Source organism: Geotrypetes seraphini, chromosome 2 (genome assembly GCF_902459505.1).
Source record: "Geotrypetes seraphini chromosome 2, aGeoSer1.1, whole genome shotgun sequence".
Taxonomy (NCBI): Eukaryota; Metazoa; Chordata; class Amphibia; order Gymnophiona; family Dermophiidae; genus Geotrypetes; species Geotrypetes seraphini.
In genome coordinates this window covers 523,746,039-523,769,752 of record NC_047085.1, presented here as the reverse complement: position 1 = coordinate 523,769,752, position 23,714 = coordinate 523,746,039, and the positions used below count along the sequence as shown (strand labels likewise).

At 38.7% G+C, this 23,714-nt stretch overlaps 1 long non-coding RNA gene across 3 annotated transcripts in view; it reads left to right on the top strand.

The window, feature by feature from the left end:
- Positions 1–6,284: 6,284 nt before the first annotated feature.
- Positions 6,285–23,714, top strand: part of LOC117354747 — a 52,932-nt gene continuing 35,502 nt past the window's right edge. For 2 of the 3 annotated variants that reach the window (XR_004538229.1, XR_004538228.1), the window contains exons 1-4: positions 6,285–6,498; positions 6,863–6,885; positions 10,120–10,143; positions 23,087–23,101. This is a non-coding gene — a long non-coding RNA (uncharacterized LOC117354747). Of the gene's footprint in view, positions 6,499–6,862; positions 6,886–8,347; positions 8,375–10,119; positions 10,144–23,086; positions 23,102–23,714 lie in introns of those variants that run through there. The other variant, XR_004538230.1, reaches the window with a different exon arrangement.

The window sequence follows — 23,714 nt, the reverse complement described above, 5'->3', positions numbered from 1 at the left end:
AACCTGATTTCTGGAGAAGTTAATCAGATGCTCCTGTGACCGATTTCTGTGGAATGTGGTGAGAGACTATTAGTGAAGCAAAGTTGTGAAACTGCCTTGGAAATCTTTTTCTGGGAATAATTTCTGTAAAGATTTGGGGAAAAGATTGATATGCATGAAATGTTTAGAGGAAGGATGAGTTTTGTGATTATATATAGGAAATTCTGGGTAGGGAAATAGTATAGGGAACATCAATTATCTGTTTTTAGCATCAGTAGGAGCTGTTACAAAATCCCAGTCTGGAACAGGGTAATTTACCATGTAAGCTCTTCTGAGCAGGGACCTTCTATGAAATATCAATGCACAGCGCTGGATAATCCTGTCACTGCTACAGAAGTGATAAATAGTAGTATCAGTAGGAGTTGTTATAAAATCCCAGCCTGGAACAGGGTAATTTATCATGTAAGCTCTTCTGAGCAGGGACCTTCTATGAAATATCAATGCACAGCGCTGGATAAGCCTGTCACTGCTACAGAAGTGATAAATAGTAGTATCAGTAGGAGTTGTTATAAAATCCCAGCATGGAACAGGGTAACATCATGTAAGCTCTTCTGAGCAGGGACCTTCTATGAAATATCAATGCACAGCGCTACATAAGCCTGTCACTGCTACAGAAGTGATAAATAGTAGCATCAGTAGGAGCTGTTACAAAATCCCAGCTTGAACAGGGTAACATCATGTAAGCTCTTCTGAGCAGGTACCTTCTATGAAATATCAATGCACAGCACTACATAAGCCTGTCACTGCTACAGAAGTGATAAATAGTAGTATCTGCCTGGAACAAGGTAATTTATCATGTAAGCTCTTATGAGCAGGGACCTTCTATGAAATATCAATGCACAGCGCTGGATAAGCCTGTCACTGCCACAGAAGTGATAAATAGTAGTATCTGCCTGAAACAAGAACACCCTGGAGGACATAGCCAGAGACTTCGGAGCTCTGGGAAAGAGGCTGAAGCAGACAGGAGCACAGGTAGTATTCTCTTCAATTCTTCCTGTTAGGGGCAGAGGAAGGGACAGGGACCAACGTATCCTGAAGATGAATGAGTGGCTACAACGATGGTGCCGGGAAATGAACTTCGGATTCCTGAATCACGGAGAGGCACTACAGGGACTACAAGGACCAGACGGACTCCACCTGACCAACAGAGGTAAGAACGTCTTCGTACACCGTCTAGCCCACCTACTTCGAAGGGCTTTAAACTAGGTAAGTCGGGGGTGGGTACCCACTTTTACACCGGAGCAGTAAGTAACAATCCTGATGTGGCGAACCAAAACTCCGCTTCTAAGTCTGAGGTAAGTACCCTTACTGTAAAAGAATCGCTAGGAGACACTTTAACTCAAATGGGTGGGTCTCTACAGGAGCTTAGTAAACACAAAGGGCCTGATTCTCCAAAGTGCACCCCGATTTTAGGCAGCTGTAGGCGTCCTACAGCTGTCTAATCAGCCAATCGGGATGCACGTTTTTTAAAAAAATGCTCCCCAATCAGGCCTTAGATTTAGCGGGGATGGGCCGGGAAGGGGTGGGCCCGTCTCATTTCCATGAGGCGGGCCCATCGGCTTGGCGGCAGCAAGACCCGTCCAGTTTGGAGGGGGGTCATCGGGCTTTCCGGCAGGAGGACTGGGCATCCTCCTGCCCGCGATTACCAGTTTGGGGGGGAGGGGGGTTCCAGGGGGGTTCCGGCAGGAGGACTGAGCATATGGAAATCATATCAATTGATGGCTGCTTTTCAGTTTTCTCAACAAAGAGAGGAGATAATTAGATAAACTGCTAGACATAAGGCTCCTTTTACTAAGGTGTGTTAGGGCCTTAACGCCAGCATTGAGCTTGTATTATTTTAGAAGTTTAGCACATGGTAATTGTCTGCTGTTTCATATCTCCCATATGACTACTAATAATGGTGACTAGTAATGCATATGTTGGGTGTGTATAAATTTAACCACTAAAACAATGCAAAGATACAACTCTCTACTGGGTCACCGAGCTAGCACTCTCGATGAAAGAAAAAGCCTCAGGTTACTGGGGAGCACACGCAAGCCCAACCACCATCATCCACATCACTGGCGTCAAAAACTTTCATCAACATGACCAACACCAAGCCAGTTTCAAAAATGGTATGAACATAGTTCTTAGTCCATATATTCCGAGCCAACGTTTCACGGTACATAAACCTCCTCCTCAGGGCAAAATGGACTTTCCACTAATCTGGGAAATATCAGAAGTCTTTTTGACTGCTTGTGTGCGCTCACCAGTAATTTGAGGCTTTTTCTTCAACAAGGGGGCCAGCTCGGCTACCCAGTGGAGGGCTCTATCTTCATCCACTCCTCATTTTTCTGTTAAGATTAACCAATGCCATTTTAGGCACAGTTCTAGTTATTGGCTCTTGGCTAGAGAACAGACGAGGAAGAATTGTGCAAGGTTGAGAGAGCAGTGACCTCTTTTTAAAGAAAGTATGTACTTGACTCCATCTTTTTCCTCTTAGCAATTCATTCTGTCTCAGATAGATCTACTGCACGCTTTGTGAACTTGCATTTCATAACCTATCATAATGCAGAAGTCAGTGGTTGGGAATGGTCAATTTTCAAAACCATTTCCACTATTATTTTACCCAAATAAACAGGTTTGGCTGAAAATTGAAAGACAAGGTGCGCTTCTAGCAGCATTCAAAGGGGCCTTGATTTGGGCATGTGCAGATATAATACTGAGCAATACAATGCAATCATGCCTATATAGGGTAGTCTAAAAGTAGAAGTCAGCTTTGTACCGTTATAATGTCAAGAGAGAATACCCATGAAACTAGCAGTTACTATAATTTCTTACAGGTTCCCACAGCTTATTCAATTTCCTGCAAATACCCTTTCATATTTAAAAGATATGCACACCGAAGTCCATTGTTGAGGATACATTGAAACCCTCAGTTCGGTGAGCGGTGGCAGCTACGAAAGCTAATTCAATGTTATGAGTGATGAGGAGATGAAAAGAAAACAAGGATGAAAATGTTTTAAGGCACTTGTATCGCTCCATGGTGCACTCACACATCGAATATTGTGTGTAATTCTGGTGGCTGCATCTCAAACAAGATATAGCAGAATTAGAAAAGATAGAGAGAAGGGCGACAAAAATGGTAAAAGAGATGAGACAACTTTTATATGATGAACGCCTCAAGTGGCTAGGACTCTTCAGCCTGAAGAAGAGACGGCTCAGCAGAGACATGACAGAGGTATAGACTGAGTAGAGTAAAATGGGTAGATCTTGCTTGACAAGCTTTCTGCACTTCTTCGAGGGAGTAAACAGGTCGACATTGTACAGATAAGAGTTGACGTAGGTTATAGGGATAGGAGTAGAGATAGGTTATAGAAATAGTCAAGGACCATTGCTCAGGCAATGGGCCTGATGGGCCGCCGCAGGAGCGGACCGGTGGCCAAGATGGACCTCTGTTCTGCCTCAGCGGAGGCAACTTCTTATGTTCTTATATCTGGATTTTCAGAAGGTGTTCGACAAGGTTCCGCATGAATGACTACTTTGAAAAATTGCGAGCCATGGAATTCAGGGTGAAATACACACGTGGATTAAAAACTGGCTGGCGGTTAGGAAACAGAGAGTGGGGGTAAATGGACAATACTCGGACTGGAAAAGTGTCACGAGTGGATTACCGCAGGGATTGGTGCTTGGACCTTTGCTCTTCAATATATTTACAAATTATCTGGAAATTGGTACGATGAGTGAGGTGATTAAATTTGCAAGACATTACGAAGTTATTTAGAGTAGTGAAGATGCAGGAGGATTGTGAAGACCTGCAACGTGACATAAACAAGTTCGAAAAATGGGCAGCAACATAGCAAATGAGGTTTAACGTGGTTAAGTGTAAGGTGATGCATGTCAATAGAAGAATACAGGATGTCCGGTGCAGTACTTGGAGAGACCCCCCTGGAAAGAGACTTGGGAGTCCTGGTCAAAAAGTCAATGAAGCCATCTGCGCAATGTGCAGTGGCAGTGAAAAGGGTAAATAGAATGCTAGTAATGATAAGGGGATCACAAATAGATTGGAGAAGGTTATCATGCCACTGTACTGGGCCATGGTGGGCCCCCACCTGGAATACTGTGTCCAGCATTGGTCACCGTACATGAAGAAGGACACAGTATTACTCAAAAGGGTCAATAGAAGAGCGACTAAAATGGTTAAGGAGCTGGAAGAGTTTCCGTATAGTGAGAGATTAGAGAAACTGGGTCTCTTCTCCCTTGAAAAGAGGAGAATGAGTTGGGACATGATCGAAATGTTCACGATAATGCAGGGAATAGACTTAGTAGATAAAGACAGGTTGTTCACCCTCTCCAAGGTAGAGAGAACGAGAAGGCACTCTCTAAAGTTAAAAGGGGCTCGATTCCGTACAAATGTAAGGAAGTTCTTCTTCACCCCAACAGTGGTAAGAAACTGGAACGCTCTTCTGGAGGGTGTTATAGGGGAAAACACTCTCCAGGGATTCAAGACAAAGTTATACAAGTTCCTGCTGAACCAGAACATACGCAGGTAAGGCTAGTCTAAGTTAGGGCACTGGTTTTTGACCTAAGAGCCACCGCATGAGCGGACTGCTTGGCACGATGGACCAGGTCTGCCCCAGCAGCAGCAATTCTTATGTTCTTATGTAATGAAACACTGGAATTCATTGCTGGAGAATGTGGTGAAAGCAGTTAGCGTAGCAGGGATTAAAAAAGGTTTGGATATTTTCCTATAATCCATAAACAATTATTAAGATGGACTTGGGAAAATCCACTGCTCATTCCTAAAATAAGCAGCATAAAATCGATTATACTTTTGGGGATTTTGCGACCTGGGTTGGCCATGTTGGAAACATGGATAAAAGGCTTCAGGAACCTTTGAGCAGTCCCACATTGGCTTCTCTTATGTTCTTATGTAGCTGCCTTCTGGACCAACTCCATCCTGTTTATATCTTTTTGAGGTGCAATCGCCCCAATTATACCAGTCCTTTAAACGGAGGTTTATACTGAGGCATTATCACCTCCTTTGTTCCTACTGGCCATTCTTCTACTTATGCAGCCAAGCGTCCTTCTGGCTTTTTTTACTCCTTTTCTATCTATTTGGCTGCCTTCGGGAAGTTCTGGGTTCCAACCCTACACTGCTCCCTGTGACCCTGGGCAAGTCACTTAATCTTCCACTGTTCACTTGGTCATATAGGGAAAATGCTTGAAGTACCTACATGTAAACTGCTTTGTACAAATAGGTGATATTCAAGTCATAATCCCTTAAAATCATCAGATACGATCACCCCAAGTTCTGCTCCTCTTCTTGCACAGGTGCTCTACCACTCGCTTGGATTTGGGCAGCCCAAATGTACAACCCTGCTTTTCTAGCATTAAATATTAACAGTGAAATTCTGGATTTTTTTCCATGCTTCACAATCGTTGTCCTTATGTTATCCACACCATCCAAGGTGTCTTTGACTGAAATACCATTTACAGCAATTAATAATACATTTTGTGTAATCAGAGGATTAAGATATAAATATTTTGTAATGATTTTAACCTACATCAGATCATTTTCAATGCCCCCACCCCAATGCAAAGCTGGTATCATTGAACAGATAAGAGACTTCATTTGGAGGCAGACAATGAGAAGGCTGGAGAACAATCTGCTGCAGTTCCAAGCATAGAAGGAAGGGGTTATTGGAAGACTGTTAATGGTTCTGTCAGTTTATGTGGCTTTGAAGCAGTGGATCTCTGCCATCATCCAAAACTTGCACCCCAAGGCAACAACTTTAAGTCTGCCTATGGCTAGCTGACCCTGTGCTCCATCCAACTTTGGAGAGAATAAGGGCAGCTCTATGCCATAGACTGCCCCTCTTGACCTCATTCCCTAGCTGAGTCAGGAAGGAGTAACCTACACCTATACTGTAAAAAAACAAAAAGGAAAGTGGATCCTTTCTCCCTCTACAGTTTTATAAATACCTGATTTTACTGAAAAATGTTGTTTCCATACAGAAAAGGTTCCTAGAATTACTTATTGGTGACTAGGAAAATTAATAGCTTCAGAAGATTCTGGGAACTTTCAAATTTATCCAAAATTGGGGTTCAAACCTGTCAATATCTGATGTGCCTTGTACACATCTTTCTTTTGATTTACAAAATGCATGTCAGTTAGGACATTACTTGCTTTCTTTTCTCAAAGAAAGTCTTAAGCAGATTTAGAAGATTGGCACTTGTTCAATATTTGTTGCATGATCTGAGTCAGATGATCTCACAGATGATGCCAGAAGCTGAGCTGTCACCGGAGATCCTGGGCGGAGTATGGAGAATATTCACAGTATATATCTGAGCTCTGAGCGCAGGGCTCTCTACCTACATTCCTTTGTCTATTGAAGCTCAAGACTCAATATACAACCAACCCAGCCATGAAGATCGCAGTAGCTTTTCTGCTGGTGGCTCTGAGCTTCTGCTACCAGGGTAAGTAACCTTGAAATTATTACAGGACTTTGAGCAGAAGCCTCCATATTCACTGTGAATACCTAGAAGGCTTTATGACCGACATCTCTCTCCTATGTTAGTGGGGTGCATGGGGAGACAGAGGTGCTGTTTATATTCTAAATGTGGTTATTTAACTGTAGGAACATGATACCCACTGACAAGTTTCCACTGGTTACAGTTACCAGGGCAGGGGGTGGTTTGCAAAGAAATTGTCACAGAGAATGAGTACAGGGTTATATTAGGCATATCAAACCTATTGGCATCTTTAACTTAATTCATGTATTTTCCTTAGACTACCAAATAAACCTAGCAGCAACATTAAATTCAAGCTCTTCTTTGACAGGCACTAGAGGTCACGTTGTTTCGGTAAGTTCAAACTTTTGTTCTTCTCAACTCCTGCAAAAGTAAAATGTATTAAATTGATATTACTGTATCAGAACATTTTGCACTTTTGCAGCCACTGTGTTTACCTCTGTGTATATGTTGTCACAAGCCCGAGTCCAATGCCGGCCTTGTGCCAGGAAAGAGTCATAAAAATCACTCCCTGAAACTAGTCCGGGCCAACCATGTTATCCCTGATAGACAAGAGCAAGATCAGGAAGCACAGGCTGTGTTTAAACCTGAGGCAGAACACAGCCTGATGAAAACTGGTAAGGGCTCTTTAAATCCTCCATTTTGTGTCAAGCTGGCTAAGCAGGGGAGAAGGAAAACACAGCTGAAGGAAGTTCAGCCCCGGAGTAGGGCTGGGCGTGGTACAGCAGCTTGGCAGCATTTAGAGGGCTGGCTGACCAAGAGGAAAGGAGACAGAAGAGAAGCTCCCATGTGGAAGGAGTCTCCTAGTCCCCCTGAGCCAAGGGACATTGAGATGTTGGACACTGAACTAGAGGATACAACCCTGGTAAATCCTGAAGGTGAAGCTATGGAGTACAGCACTTTACCTGAGGTGGGAATGGGTGAAGAAATGGAAACTAATTAATTTAGAATTGTTTTTTTTGTGTGCTGAGTTTTGTTAAATGTTTCCTTTTCTGTTGAACCTGAGGATTTGCTTGGAGTCTGCTAATGAATGAAAGATATGCTAGTCAAGGGTTTTGCTGTTGTGAGAAAGTTTCTTTTTCTTGCTTATCAAGAGCTGCTGTGGAACAAAACTTCAGCAAGCAGGTGTGAATATCCTGGAAGTTTGAGACAGGATTTACACTGTGTCATGGTGAATAGTTTGGGAGTTTATTTTTCTTTTGGATGCCACAGAACCCTTTGACAAATCTACCGTATTGGTTGCTGCATTTAATGAGGCTGTATAGTACAGTATACCACACAGAGTTTGCCAATTTCCAATAAGACTCTGGAGGAGTCAAGGACTATTAAGGGACTTTATTACACCTGGGACATTGCTAAGGAACTTTGGAACATGATCCAGACCAGGCTGGTTTCTTTCACATTATGTGGTATGCTTTTGCCAAAGACCTTTTTTCTTGAATACATTTTTCTTTTGATGCATTTTACTTTGATTTGTGAATTGAACAATAAATTTGACTTTTGTTATTCATTACTTACTTGTGTGAGGCCATCCTGTTTTTTTCACATAAGATAAGTTTATGTACAACAGGGACTTTCCTCCTTCTTGGGAAGCACGCTGGAGGAGAATATTGCGAGCGTGAGCCGGTTACTGCGAGCTTTGAGGACCGGCCACGCTACAATGTGTGTGTCTGTCTCTGTATTTCTCTGTGTCTGTGTCTGTATCTGTTGACTGATCCCAATAAAGTGATTTTGCTGCTTTGTAAATTTCCCATGAGAAGTTCTCTAAAATCACTGCTCTTATCCTTCCATTCAGGCCAGCGTAAATAATACTCAGGTTTCAGTAAGTCCAAACTTGATTTCTTCTGAACTATTGCAAAAGTATAAAGTATTAAATTGATGTTACTGTATCAGAAAATATTGTTCTTTGTAGCCACTGTGTCTATCTCTGTGTTCATTTACATTACATTAGGGACTTCTATTCCGCCTATACCTTATTTATGTGAATTATGTGCATGTCTGTATCTGTCTGTTTGTGACAAGTTTCAAGTTTTTATTCGTATTTAATAAATCGCTTATATAATTTACTAAGGGATGGTTAACAAGACTAAGTATGTTATAATGCCTCTGAATCGTTCCATGGTGCGACCTCACCTTGACTATTGCATTCATTGTGGACTCCTTATCTCAAGAAAGATATAGCAGTGCTAGAAAAGGTTCAATGAAGAGCAACCAAGATGATAAAGGGGATGGAACTCCTTTCATATGAGGAAAGACTAAAAAGGTTAGGGCTCTCTAGCTTGGAAAAGTGACAGCTGAGGGGAGATAGGATTTAAGCCTTCAAAATCCTGAGTGGAGTAGAACGGGTACAAGTGGATTGATTTTTCACTCCATCAAATTATAAAGACTAGGGGACACTCAAAGAAGTTACAGGGAAATACTTTCAAAACCAGTGGTTATGGTATGAGTGGATATTGTAGCTTGTTTTAAGAAAGGTTTGGACAATTTCCTGGAGGAAAAGTCTATAGTCTGTTATTGAGAGACATGAGGGAAGCCACTGCTTGCCCTGGATCGATAGCATGGAATTGTGCTACTCCTTGGGTTTTGGCCAGGTACTAGTGACCTGGATTGGCCACCATGAGGATGGGCTACTGATTTAGTTAGACCATTGGTCTGATCCAGTAGGCTATTATTATGTTCTTATCTTCTTATGTACCACTGTGTGTGTGTTCATATGTTTGTCTGCCTCTATTTATTGATGCCAATAAAGTGACTTTGCTGCTCTGAGACTTTCCTGTGTGAACATAAGAAGTTGCCACCACTGGGTCAGACCATTGGTCCATCATGCCCAGCAGTCCGCTCCCGTGGCGGCCCGTCAGGTCCATGACCTGTAATGTGGTTCCTGACCATTTCTGTAACCTACCTCTTCTTTTATCTGTAACCCTCAATCCCCTTATCTTTTAGGAACTTATCTAAACCTTCCTTGAAACCCTGCAATGTGCTCTGGGCTATCACAACCTCTGGAAGTGCGTTCCATGTGTCCACCACCCTCTGGGTAAAAAAGAACCTCCTAGCATTTGTTCTAAACCTGTCCCCTCTCAATTTCTCTGAGTGACCCCTTGTGTTAGTGGTTCCCCACAGTCTGAAAAATCTGTCCCTGTCCACTTTCTCTATGCCCCTCAGGATTTTGAAGGTTTCTATCATGTCTCCTCTAAGTCTCCGCTTTTCCAGGGAGAAGAGCCCCAGCATCTTCAACCTGTCAGCATACGAAAAGTTTTCCATACCTTTTATCATTTTAGTTGCTCTCCTCTGGACCCCCTCAAGTACTGCCATGTCCTTCTTGAGGTACAGCGACCAGTACTGGACACAGTACTCCAGATGGGCGCACCATTGCACGATACAGCGGCATGATGACTTCCTTCGCCCTGGTCGTGATACCCTTTTTAATGATACCCAACATCCTGTTCGCTTTCTTTGAGGCCGTCGCGCACTGTGTTGATGCTTTCAATGTTGTGTCCACCATCACCCCTAGGTCTCTTTCAAGATGAAGTTCTTATCTAAAATAACTGCTTTCATTCTTCCATTTAGAGTAACACCACAAGTGATGATCAAGTAGGTCCAAACTTTATTTCTTTTGAACTATTGCAGAAGTATATTAAATTGATGTTACTGTAATCACAAAATCTACTTCTTTGTAGCCACTGTGTCTGTCTTTGTGTGAATTTACGTTACTGGGTTCATATCTGTGTCTGTGTCAGTGTATCTACATCTATTGCTTGATGCCTGTAAAGTGACTTTGCTGCTCTATGACTTTCCCATGAGAAGTTCTTGTCTAAAATCACTGCTCTCATTCTATATCTCAACAACTATTTTTTGTACCCTCATTAAAGATTATCAGTACTCTTCATACGACAACATTCTCAGTGACTGCCCTCACGATTTGGAACTCCTTGCCTTTACATATAAGAGTGGAAACAAATTTAGAGAAATTTAAAGAGTTCATTGAAATGTTTCATTTTTAAAGACTATTCTGTACATAACATTAGCATTCGCATTCCCGTCACCTGCAACTGAAAGCTAATCACCATCAATCAATAATCACACAACTCAATTTTATTGGAAGAAATATTTGGCCGCAGCTTTATTATCTATCTGAATATTATCTCCACTTACAATACAATCCGTGTCCAAAAACCAACAAACCCCCAATGCATATTTCACACACCCCCAGGGAGCTATTCAGTGTTGAAACTAGCTCCAGTAAAGTCTTTAAACTTATAACATTCCCTCAAACATGAACCATGGTGACGCAAGGCCATGCTTCCCAACGCAGCGGTATCGCATACAAGTGTTACATTTATTTATTTATTAACTGCTCATCTCCCAGATCAAACTGGGCCAAACCCCATTTTTTGCCCCACCCAAAGCTGCGACCACCTCCCCCAACCCTATAAGCTCCACCAAACCTACACAAGTCAACATAAAACCTGTACCCACATACCTCCTCTCCACAACACTTACACAAAACATAACACCAGCACAAATGGGAGGGAAGGGGGGATAATCTTTTCCTGAAGAAAGCACTGTACTGTTCCCCTTTCCTCACAGAATTCACTCCAGCCTGCCATAACATCCAACAATCACGTGACTGCTCCACCCCATCAGCTTAAAAACCTCCCTAATCATTTTTCTTTCTTACAAGCCCTGCTTATTAACCCTTTCTTAACTCCTCTTATAAACTTGTCAATCCTTATTCTATAGACCCTTGACAAAACTTCATATATTCTCCTCACCCTCTGCCCCCCCATTTTACCCACACCATCATTTAATAAATATTACCAGCAGGTGACATCAGCTCAGCTAATGTTATATCACACCAGATAAATCTGGTGTTCTTCTTTAATCTTACTTTTTCTTTTTTAACTTCTTTCTTCTTTTCGTACCTGTCAATAGGTATTCAGCAGTATTGAATTTTTCCCTTTATTCCCATTGTATTTTCCGTTAATGTCTTCTAGCCTAAACTTTATTGTGGTTCCTCCTCTTTCCTTCTTCTTATTTGTCATTTTCTCTTTGTATTTAGTTTTTGTCTTTGTTTAAATTTTGTATTCCCCTTTTTTTTACTATTGTATTTCACCTAGAATTCAAGATAGGCGAGTAATCAAATTTTAAATAAACTTGAAACTTGAACTTGATCAAATGGCTCACCTTTATCCACATCTTCATTCACACCTTCAAAGAAATTCAGTAGATTGGTGAGGCAAGATTTCCCTTGACTAAATCCATGTTGGCTTTCTCTCATTAATCCATGCTTACAAGATTCTGTCATTTTGTTCTTTATAATAGTCTCAACCATTTTGCCCAGCACTGACGTCAGCCTCACTGGTCTATAATTTCCCAGAACACCTCTGGAACCCTTTAAAAAATCAGCGTCACGTTAGCCACCATCTAGTTTTCTGGTACTATGCAGCATTTTAATGAAAAATTACAAATTACTAACAATAGCTCTGCAATTTCATTTTTCATTTTTATCAGCACTCCGGGATGTATACCATCTGGTCCAGTTGATTTGCTACTATTCAGTTTGTCAAACAGGCCCATTACATCATCCAGAATTACAGAAATTTGTTTGAATTTCTCTGATTCATCAGAACTGAATACAATATCTTGCACCAGAAATGCCTTAAGACAAAAGAACAAAATCCAAAATGTTGCACAAAAGAGAAGAAGCAACAAAACAACAAAATGACTTAACAAATGACTTAAAAACAATCTAAAAAGGATGTATATAGTTACAAGTGACCAATAAAATATAAAACCAAATAACACAGGCCGAGTTCTGGCAAAGTAAAATGCCTTTCTCAAGGGTCTTATAGGGCGCTTGGCTGTCTTAAACATAAAAACGTGATAGTCACAAAAAATCCTTGCAGTTTAAGAGACTACAAACGAAGAGCAAACCACAGAAGCCTCCATATTTGGCCACATAATAAACTACAAACTAGTACATCTGATTTTCTGTCCCACAATCTTTTGGTTCTTTTGATTATGTTTATTTTTATTTTTCACTTGATGTCCCTCTTAATGCAAAAAATCTAAGCTTTTTACAAAACAAATCACGATGAAGAGAATGGCAATATTAATAGGAAAGATAAAACAATCAAACAAGATATTCTTACAATGAAAATAAAAAATATAAAAACAATATACTATTCAAATGGTTAATTTAATAATAGATTTACTGATGCCATGAATTTCATTTAGATTTACCCTGAAAAAAAATCTTCCAAAGTGATTTAAATTTAAATATCTTCCCCTCTCCCGGATGTGTATAAAACTCTATTAAACAAAGGTAGGCTTCTACTATTAATTGGTGATTAGAAAATCTGCTAATGGGCCCCAAATCTCCTTAAAGTTTTTATAATGACCAGTTAGTTCTGAATTCATACTTTCATATCGATAGAATAAGCACAGGGATTCCACCAAAAGGTAGGATTCAGTCTATCGCAATTTTTCCAGTTTTTTGTGATCATCTGTATAGCAATCCCAGTCATCACAAGAAGTAATCTATTCTTAGCTGCAGAAATTGGAGACTTGGATTGTAATATAGTTCTGAATAGGACAATATCATATGACATTAGAATGGAAGTATCCAGTATCCTATTAATTGTGACTTCCAGAAGCCGAGTATTGAGGGGCAATAATACAACAGATGATCCAGTGTCCCTATATCAAGATGACCATGCCAGCATCTATTAGACTTTGAACTAATTTTTGCAAATGAACAGGGGTCCTAAAATCCCTATATAACAGAAAAAACCAAGCTTGTCTCATAGAGCCTGTTTTACAAAGCTGTGCTAGTGGCTGCTCAGTGGTAACAGCCCTGAAGCCCATAGAGATTGAGTAGTAAAAATCTTTTGCTTTGTCTCAATGCTTCAAATATCCCTTAGGCTCATTTTTGGTTTCTTATTGAAATATTCCTAAATTAATTTATACCACTTGGTAGCCTGATGCCCTAGGACAGTGGTAGGCAAACTCATTAGTCAAAAGAGCCAAAATCAGCAGTACAACGATTAAGATTTTTTTTTGAGAGCCATACCCCATGCCCGCTTGCACTACGATGGCTACATCAACCCGACTGACACCCCTCTTACCCGCACATAGTCAAAATCGATTCGTGGCAGAGCCTAGAGAATGACATGTGGAAAAAATTTGTCACACTAAACACTATATCTCGGGACCAGGGTTAGTATATTCCAACAATTCAACTCAAATGAGAACCCTATATGGAAAAAGATACACACTCTGCAACACTAAAAGGCCTTAATCATATAATAATAATAATAATATTAATAACTTTATTTTATATTCCGCAGTACCACAAACAGTTCAGAGCGGTTTACAACGTAAGAGACTGTACATTTACAGCGAAGATACAATGAGAACTGTACATATTCAGTAAAGGTGTTTAAACAGCGAAGAACAATGTAGATTTACCATGCAGGAGATTGTACATATACTACAGAGATATATATATATATAATAGAGAGGCAATGCGAGAGGCTTTTAAAGAACAAAGCAGTGTACCAAACCAATACAGGGTGGTGGATGTCAAGAAGACAACATAACATACACACCAAGAAGCAAAACAAGAAGTGGAGAAAACAGCCTCAGTTCGGCTTCATCTGACCAAAAAACTCCACTCCTTCAAAGACATCACTCCTGCGTGTAAGCAAAATTATGTAAGGAAAAAAGCACTGTGATAGCCTGCAGAATGATATCAAACAGCACGCCAGGGCACTCATGCCCCAAATGGTGATATCAGTGGGCTAATGAGAACTATAGCAATACTGTCCAGGACATAGCATAAAAAGCAGTTAAACAAGAAAAAACCACTTAGCTGCTACTGGCTTCTCCATCAAGGCCAGGCAGCCGCTGAACCCAACTGGGAACCCTCCGTTTCGCATTGTATCGCTGCGTCAGGGGTAATGTTTGCACTGCTTCACATGCACATTTTCCAGACCCACCATGCTTCTCAAGCTTCTTGGTGTATATGTTATGTTGTGTAGATGATGAATGCTATGTTATTAAGGCTTTTTAGTGTTGCAGAGTGTGTATATTTTTCCATATAGGGTTCTGATTTGAGTTGAATTGTTGAAAAAATTTGTCCCCATCCCCGCAAACCATCTGACCCATCCACACAAGCCTCGAATACTGTTATACTGAACTTTAAAGTATAAAAAGAAACAATATTCTGTACAATTATCAATTTATAAATCAGCATCTTCTCCCCACTCTCTCTTCCCCATTTCCCTTCAGCGTCTTCAGCCCACTCTCTCTCCATTTCCCTTCAGTGCACGCACATAAAAACAAGCAAGCAATTTTATATCATTTTCATTCTATTCATTCATAGAAATTAAAGTCTAAATAATGCCAATCACATAACAAAACATGATTTTACAAAAATAATTCCCTGCACAGTCAAGCCTGCAAGGATTACTAGATGTCTTTCAGCAGCTCCTCTCCCTTCCTCCCCTTACCTTCGTGACCAAGTCAAAATGATCTACCAACAATAAACACAGTATGCAGAGAAAATGTTAGTTATCATTTATATTGCACAGGTTTTCAAAGAAGTCAAGGCAGATGACTTTATGCAATGTCAGCTCAGTAACAACTATACAAAAATAGACAAATATACATCCTCCCTTTTTACTAAACTGTGATAACTCAGCCTGTGATAACGCAGGGAGCTGTGCTGAATGCCCTGTGTTGCTCTCGATTCTCATAGGCTACCTGCATTAAAAGCCGCTATTGCAGTTTAGTAAAAGGGGGGCCATAGTGCAAAATATAGACAGCAGATATAAATTCTCAAAATGGACACATTTTGATCACTAAATTAAAAATAAAATCATTTTTCCTACCTTTGTTGTCTGGTGATTTCATGGGTCTCTGGTTGCAACTTTTTTCTTCTGACTGTGCATCCAATTTTTTTCCCTTTCTTTCAGCCTCCTGTATGCTTCCTCTCCTCCGGACCTCATTCCCTCCTCCAACTTTTTCTTTCTTTCTCCTACCCCCTTCATTCTTTCTCTCTCCATGCCCCCTTTCTTTCTGTATGTCTGTCTTTCTCTCTCCATGCCCCCTTTCTGTCTGTCTTCCTTCTTTCTTTCTGTCTCCTTGTCCCCCCTTTCTTCCTTTCTTTCTTTCTTAGTGAGAATTCCATTCAATTTTTTTATAAAAGGACCCTTGAAAATAAACCGGCAACACACCTGAATGCACACACCTGAATGCAACACACCTGAATGCACCAGCGCACAGAAGTCACCTTTTAGAATAATTTATATTTTACTTTGTTTTTTTTAGCTGTTTACTTACTTGTACTTTTACTATTGTGCTTTTTAGAGTTCTTTCTTCTTTGAATCGCCGTCGCAAAGCGGCGGCCCGCTGGACTCCTCCCACCTCCAGGTCTGCCCATGCTCTACTTAACCCGGCCATTTAGTGCGCTCCTTCGTGCGCAACCTGAGGGCGCAGCCACCATTATCATTTTTAGAAAAATAATTTTAAGTATTAAGCAACTCCCTAGCTGGCTTTTCTATCTAAACTGTCTATTTTTATTGAATCTTTTACTTTTTTTAACCATGCCTTCACAAGCTCTCCACCAATCAAATCTTTCTTCAAATTCAGCATCAAACATTCCAACACACTGGGGTTACCGTCCCCCAAAGAATAAAGCTTTCATTCCGCGACCACCGATAATTACACCAGTCATCTTGCAAAACCCTTCTTCTATTAGTACTGACCATACTTCTCAATATACTTCCCAATTAGCGTGCTCCAACTCAAACAATACAAAAGAAATAAATTTAAAACTAGGACTTATAAACACTAGATCCATTAAAGGAAAATATCACCTAATCAAAGAAACAATCATTTCACAAGGTTTTCAAATTCTCTGCTTAGTAGAAACATGGTTGGCAGAAGGCGAAGAAGCCTATCTCTCCTACTGCTGCCCTCCAAACTACTCTTTTGTCTTTAACCACCGTCATAATCGCAAAGGAAGTGGTCTAGCCATAATCTATTTTGACAACTTAATAAAAATCAATGACCATTCCCTCGGCAACGTAGCAATTGAATTTCTTCAAATTAAAGTTAATGTTAACCCAAAAATCGACATCTTATTACTTTATAATCCCCCTCCTATAACCCAAAACAATCTATCTCTTCTTCAAAATTTAATTTTTGATTTCTGTTCTTCATCAGATTACCCCTTGATTTGAGGTGATTTTAATATACATTTTGATGAATACACAAACCCTATCACTAGCGATTTTGTAACGTACATTAAAACTCTAAACTTACAACCTCTAATCCAAGACTTTACACACTCGGCTGGACATACCTTGGATATGATTTTAACTTCAAATAGTGTTCATTTTACACATTCCAACATCCATAATACACCTATGCCCTGGTCAGATCATCATCTCATTTCTTTTAGTCTACTTCTAAAAAAACAAACAAGCTAAAAAAATCTCCTATCGGGACTACACAAAATTAGAGCTATCCTCCGTTTCTTCTTTTTTTCACTCCAACTTCATAATTTCAGAGACGGATTCTTTAGAAGAACAACTTAACACTTGGAACTCAGCTATCCAATTTTTACTAGACAATGAAGTACCACTTATTAAGAAAAGCATTTCCAGTCGAAACATTCAAAATCCCTGGCACTCACCAGAGCTCTCCCTGATTAAAAGGCAACTTAGATCTCTCGAAAGAAAATGGCGCAAAAATAAATCAGTTGAAAATTCGGATTTATATAAAGAACAATCACTTTTCTACAAAATAAAAACTAATGAAGCCAAAAAATCTTACTATTCTAACAAAATTAAAACAGCTAAAAATCCTTCTGTATTATTTTCCATTTTAAAATCTTTTAAACCAAATGCACAAAAAGAAATTAAAACAACGGAACTTACAGCTCAAGACTTGGCTAATGCCTTCTGCAACAAAATTAAAAATATACGAAAAAACTTTGATCCCATTTCACTCATTGATCGTCCAGACACTCCAAATAACCATCAACTTCCTTGTGCAAAATGCTCTACTTTTAACATACCCACTCTGACAGACATTGAACGCATCATCCAAAAAGTAAATCTAAAAAGTTCTCCATCCGAAATTATCCCTCCTTCAATTTTAAAGAATTTTTTTTCCTGCTTTGGACCCTTTATACACGCCTTTATAACAAAAAGTCTTAAAACCGGAACTTTTCCTCAATCATGGAAAACAGCCACAATACTCCCCTTAATAAAGGATCATAAAATAAGCCTAGAAGACCCTGCGAATTATCGACCCATAGCCAACATCCCTTTTTTGGCGAAAATCACTGAAAGAGTAATATTTAATCAACTGTCGGATTTTGTAGAATCAACCAACGTATTGCATCCTAATCAAACCGGTTTTAGGAAAAACCACAATACAGAGTACTCATTAATAGGTCTCACTACAAACATTATCTATAACTTAGATCATCACAACTCGGTTATACTATTTTCCCTTGATCTTTCGGCGGCTTTTGACACTATTGACCATTCTCTTCTTCTGGACAGACTAAAAACCATAGGCGTTTGTGATCTTACATTACAGTGGTTTACTTCTTTTCTAAGCAATCGATCATCCTTGGTACGCTTTAATAATACAACCTCTAAGCCTTTCTCACACGACTATGGAATTCCTCAGGGTTCTATTCTATCTCCTTTACTTTTCAACATCTTTCTTTCACCACTATTAAGCCTAAGTCAATCAATAGGCTTTACTGTATATGCTTACGCCGACGACATCCAATTAACTCATCCTTTTAACCCCGAAAATCCCAACGAAATATCTATAATTAATCAAAAATTAGAAAAAATAAAAAATTGGCTCACGCAAAACAGACTAGCCCTAAACATAACAAAAACCAAGGCACTATTTTTCCCAATGAAACAGGGACTAGAACTATCAGCCCCATTTTTAATAGATAATACAATTATAACTTTAGTATCATCACTAAAGATACTAGGGGTCATCATCGATGACAAATTTTCCTATCAAGAACACATTAACAACACAGTCAAATGTTGCTTCTACCGTTTGCGTTTGATTCGATCCATGTCCAAATTCATAGAAAATAAATCTCTAAATATTTTGATACATTCCCTTGTTATCACTAAGCTTGACTATTGCAACTCCCTACTGTTAAACATTACGCAAAAGGAAAAAAAACGCCTACAAATAATCCAGAACACTGCAATTAAAATTATTCATAACGGAAAAAAATATGACCATGTAACTCCTTTTCTTATAGATTCGCACTGGCTTCCCATTAATCAACGCATAACATATAAAATATTGCTTTTGGTATTTAAAATATTATCCACCAACGAACCTCAATTTATCGACCGACTACTAATTCCATACAACACGACTCGTTCTCTTCGTTCCACAACTCATTATCCTCTGTGTTATGTATCATCTTCTGTTAAATTGATGTATCATAACTCTTTACTGTTCCTGTAATTTACTCTTATCCTGTAATGTAATTCTACTGGAATTGCCCAGACATCTTCTATATTGTAATCCGCCTAGAACCGCAAGGCACAGGCGGAATAGAAATCCGTAATGTAATGTAATGTAAGGGTTGCTCATGGTTCCTTCTTTAAAACTTATTGGAACCAGACGTCATGATATATTCTCAGTAATGGCCCCTCTTACCTGGAATTCCCTACCTTTATATATAAGAGAAACAAAAGACCTCAAAATATTCAAAACCCATTTAAAAACTTTTCTTTTTAAAGCTTCTTTTAATCTTTAAACAAAAAGTTTTCCTAATAATTTTACCCCAAACCTCATGTTTTTCCCCTTACTTGGCTTTTCCTTTCTTCTCATCTGAAGAACAACAATTTTGTAACTTTTTCCCTCCTTTTTCCTTTCCACATGTGCCCGAGTATGTTTGTTTTGTCAGTTTGTTTTTCCCCCTTTTTAAAAAACTGTACAATTTATATTTTATTGTTAATCGCTTAGTATGTAATAAGCGATGCATCAAACCTGATTAAACTTGAAACTTGAAACTTATTTGGTAGCAAACTACAGGCAAAATCATCATTTTAATAGTTTGGACTCTCCCCCACCAAGAAAGATGTAATGGGTTCCAATGCTCACACATTTCTTTGACTTTCAATTATAAGGATTTTTCATTTACTGTCATTGTGTCTTCCAGAGGGTTGGAAAGATGAAGAGTTTTAAAGGCTATACACAAACTTTTAAACAGACATCTATACTGTACAGGAAGCCATTTCCTTTGTGAAATCTTTTGGTGCTATTTGGATTTTGTTGTTTTGGTAGTTTTGAATAAAATCCTCGCCTGATGTCCATTTTTGACCTTTGCAGCTGCACCTCTAAGTCTCTTTTTTACCATTCTCCTTATGTTGTCATAGTCTCCTTTTTCAAAGTTAAGTGCTGTTGTATTAGATTTCCTATGTGAACTTATTCCAGGGAATATATTACATTGCATTACATTGTACTTAGACCACGTAGCCATTAGTTCAACGCGGTTTACAAAGGATTACTAACAATGGTCACAATGGGAGAAATAAAGAAAGTTAAGTAGTCAGATTTTGTCAAAAGATAGGTCTTCAGTTGTGTTCTAAACTGTTTGTAAGAATAAACTGTAGGCAGGAAGGTTCGAAATTCTTTGGGTCGCTAACATGTGGTTTAGAAATTTCTTAGTTTTGCAGCCCTGAACAGGAGAGTTAAACGAGGGATGACTTTTTCTGCTGTGTCTATATGAAGCTAAAGAAAATCTGTTAACCATCGCAGCCACTCTATCTACATCTGAGTGAGCTGCTGCTTTGTAACTTCCCCATGAGAAGTTCCTCTCTAAAATCACTGCTCTCTTTTTTCCCTTTAGTTTCACACAATTCTTGAAGGGCTAAGCCCAAACCTTTCATCTTATTCTTTTTCTTCTGAACTATTCTAGATGTGACATATATTAAATTGTAGCCAGTGTTTATATCTGTCTGTATGTCTGCATTTGTATTTGTGCATGTCTGTATCTAACAAAAACAAAAAACAAACTGCAGGCTCCTATGTACGAGATGCAGGCAATGTTTATTGTACCAAATGTTTTATACAGTTAAAAATACCACTTTATATCAAACCAAGGGAGCCGATACGGTCTGTGTTTCAGATATGAGTATACATAAATAAACATGAATTGGTATGCTAAATTAATCAAATAAAGATCCATGTGGACAAATATATGAGATCAAATAGACTTATGAAATTAAAAAATGGAAATAATGTGCGGAAAGAGTAAGAAGATGGAAACTAGTGTGGGTATATTTCATGCATGTAACCATGGTGAACATGATAATTTGACCTAAGTGCTGAAGATGCAAAAATTCTAATTAGCTTGTGTTTATGAGTGTGAGCGTGAATCTGAAAAACTAAGAATAGAAATATAAAATTCTAAAAATGCTCCCAAATCTGTAGAGGGCCACAACAATGTGCTTAAATATTATGCAATATTACAAATGATACGAAAGTGACTCCTAACAATGCTAAACTTGGGTCAAAACAAAGACCACAAACAAGTGAGTGAAGACAGGCTGAAGAGATCTATGAAAAGACAAATGGGGACCTATCATGGTTGCTAAAAAACCGCAATGAAAGATATAAAACTGAAGTAAAAGAAAAAAACTAGTTAGAAGTGTATGAATAAAAGGTTAAAAACGTCCAAATACAAAGAAAAAACATGTTATAAAATGTATTTAAAAAAGCTTTTGGTTTAAAACGTATGGTTAAAAAGAGGCGAGGGAAATAAACATAACCCATCAAGTAAGCCCAAACATGTTTCGTACTTGGAACAAGGGGGGCAGAAATTATGAGCACTGCTTTTCGGTCTAGGCGCCATTACCGGATAACTGTATCTGAATACCGTCATTATTGCATACAAAATCACTTCTATGGGTAACGTTTGTCGTTTGTATTACTGCATTCTACTATAAGTGTGTGTAAAAATAGCATTGAAGCCTGCCGGGGCTCGCCCTTCCAGCAGTCTAAAAAGGCTCATTGAAGATACATGAGCTCTAAAATATAAAGGAAACTAAACTTAAAATTGCTAGAATGGTAGGATAAGAATAGAAATGTAAACTTACCAACCACATGTATGGTATTCTTCCGCAATTCAAATATGCGATGCAAAACTAGTCAAAGCAAAACAAAAATGCCACGGGAAACTTGCAGATAATAAAGGGGCCGGCTTAGAGTGTGGATAGCTGCGATTGGCTAAAAGGCATGTCCTAGGATGTCTGAGTGGCAGGAAGTATATGTGTCCCTTAAAGAAATATCTCAATTATAAAAATATTTGTGTGGTTAACAGAAAAGATATCAGAGAAACATATAAAGTAAAGAAATGTGTTTAGAAAAGTGAAAGGAGAGCTGAAATCACCATATAAGTGAACAACAAAAGAAATATTTATGTGTAAAAAGCTGAAAGTAGAGCTGAAGTACCCATATGAATGAAGGACAGTCATCAAGATCAGAAAAACAAGGAGATGTAAATAAAAGCACAAAAAACAAACCAATCTCATGGATACTATCTAAAGAAATAGGGACATATAAACATTGTCTGAGAAGTTGCAAAAATAGATGTAGACATTAAACACAAATGTACATAGTGGCTTTAGCATTTGAGTCTATATGTAATCTATTAAGAACTGAAAATAGTGTCAGACAAACTGATCTTAAACATATTAGGGTGTTATTCAAAACTCTTTACCCATAAAACATTTGGTACAATAAACATTGCCTGCATCTCGTACATAGGAGCCTGCAGTTTGTTTGTTTTTTGTTTTTGCTTTTCGCTGGCAGTACTGCAGTTTTTGTTGGATTCTTTTGTGTTGTCTATATCTAACACCATATTTCTGTCTGTCTGTCTGTCTATAATTCTGTCCAGTTTCTGTCTATGTCTGTTTGCCTTTGTCGATTGATCCCAACATAGTGAGTTGCTGCTTTGTAACTTTCCCATGAGAAGTTCCTCTCTAAAATCACTGATTTCATTCTTTCCTTTAGTTGGACATTAATGATAAGGAAAGCCCAAACCTTTGATCTTATTCTTTTTTCTTCTGAACTATTGTAGATGTGACATATATTGAATTGTAGCCAGTGTTCATTTATGTCTGTATGTATGCATGTGTTTGTTTGTATGTGTGCATGTCTGTATCTAACACCATCAATCTACAATGGCATATTATAAACTTCAAAATGCCTAATTTCTAAGTGATCTTTTTTCAGATAATGCTTTTCTAAGTACCTCTAAGGTCTTCAGTTCCTGCCAACCACCAGCCAAATTATTTGAAGGCTAACAGTATATTTCTGTCTGTTTGTCTGTCTATAATTCTGTCCTATTTCTGTCTATGTCTGTCTGCCTCTGTCAATTGATCCCAACAGAGTGAGTTGCTGCTTTGTAATTTTCCCATGAGAAGTTCCTCTCTAATATCATTGCTCTTGTTCTTCTGCTTAGGGCGATTATTATCCGGTAAGTCCAACCTTTTATTTTTCTGAACCATTGCCAAAGTCAAAAGTATTGAATTGGTGTTATTGTATCAGAAAATCTTGCTCTTTGTAGCCACTGTGTCTACCTCTGTGTATGTAAGTGTCTGGATTCATTTATCTGTCTATATTTGTGAGCATTTGTGTGTTCATATTTTTGTCTGCCTCTAATGAATAATTTCAACTTTGATGCTTTGTGAGTTTCCAATGAGAAATTCTTCTCTAATATCACTAATCTTATTCTTCCCTTTAGTATTTATATCTGATAAGTCCAAGCTTTTGTTATTCTGAACTATTGCCAAAATCAAAAGTATTAAATTGATATTACTGTATCAGAAAATCTTGCTCTTTGTAGCCACTGTGTCTACCTCTGTGTATGTCAACGCCTAGAACCTCATCTTCCAAAATTATTCTTTCATTGTTTGGTAATCTTCCTTCTGTAACCCGTATATACTGATATTCTCCACTGTATCCTGTTATCACTTGATTCTCTGCTATGTAATTCTTGTGGAAAAATCCAGATATCTTATAATTTATAATCCTCTACCAGACCATGTAAAGTACATGAATCACTGTTATGTAATTCTCTCGGTAATCAT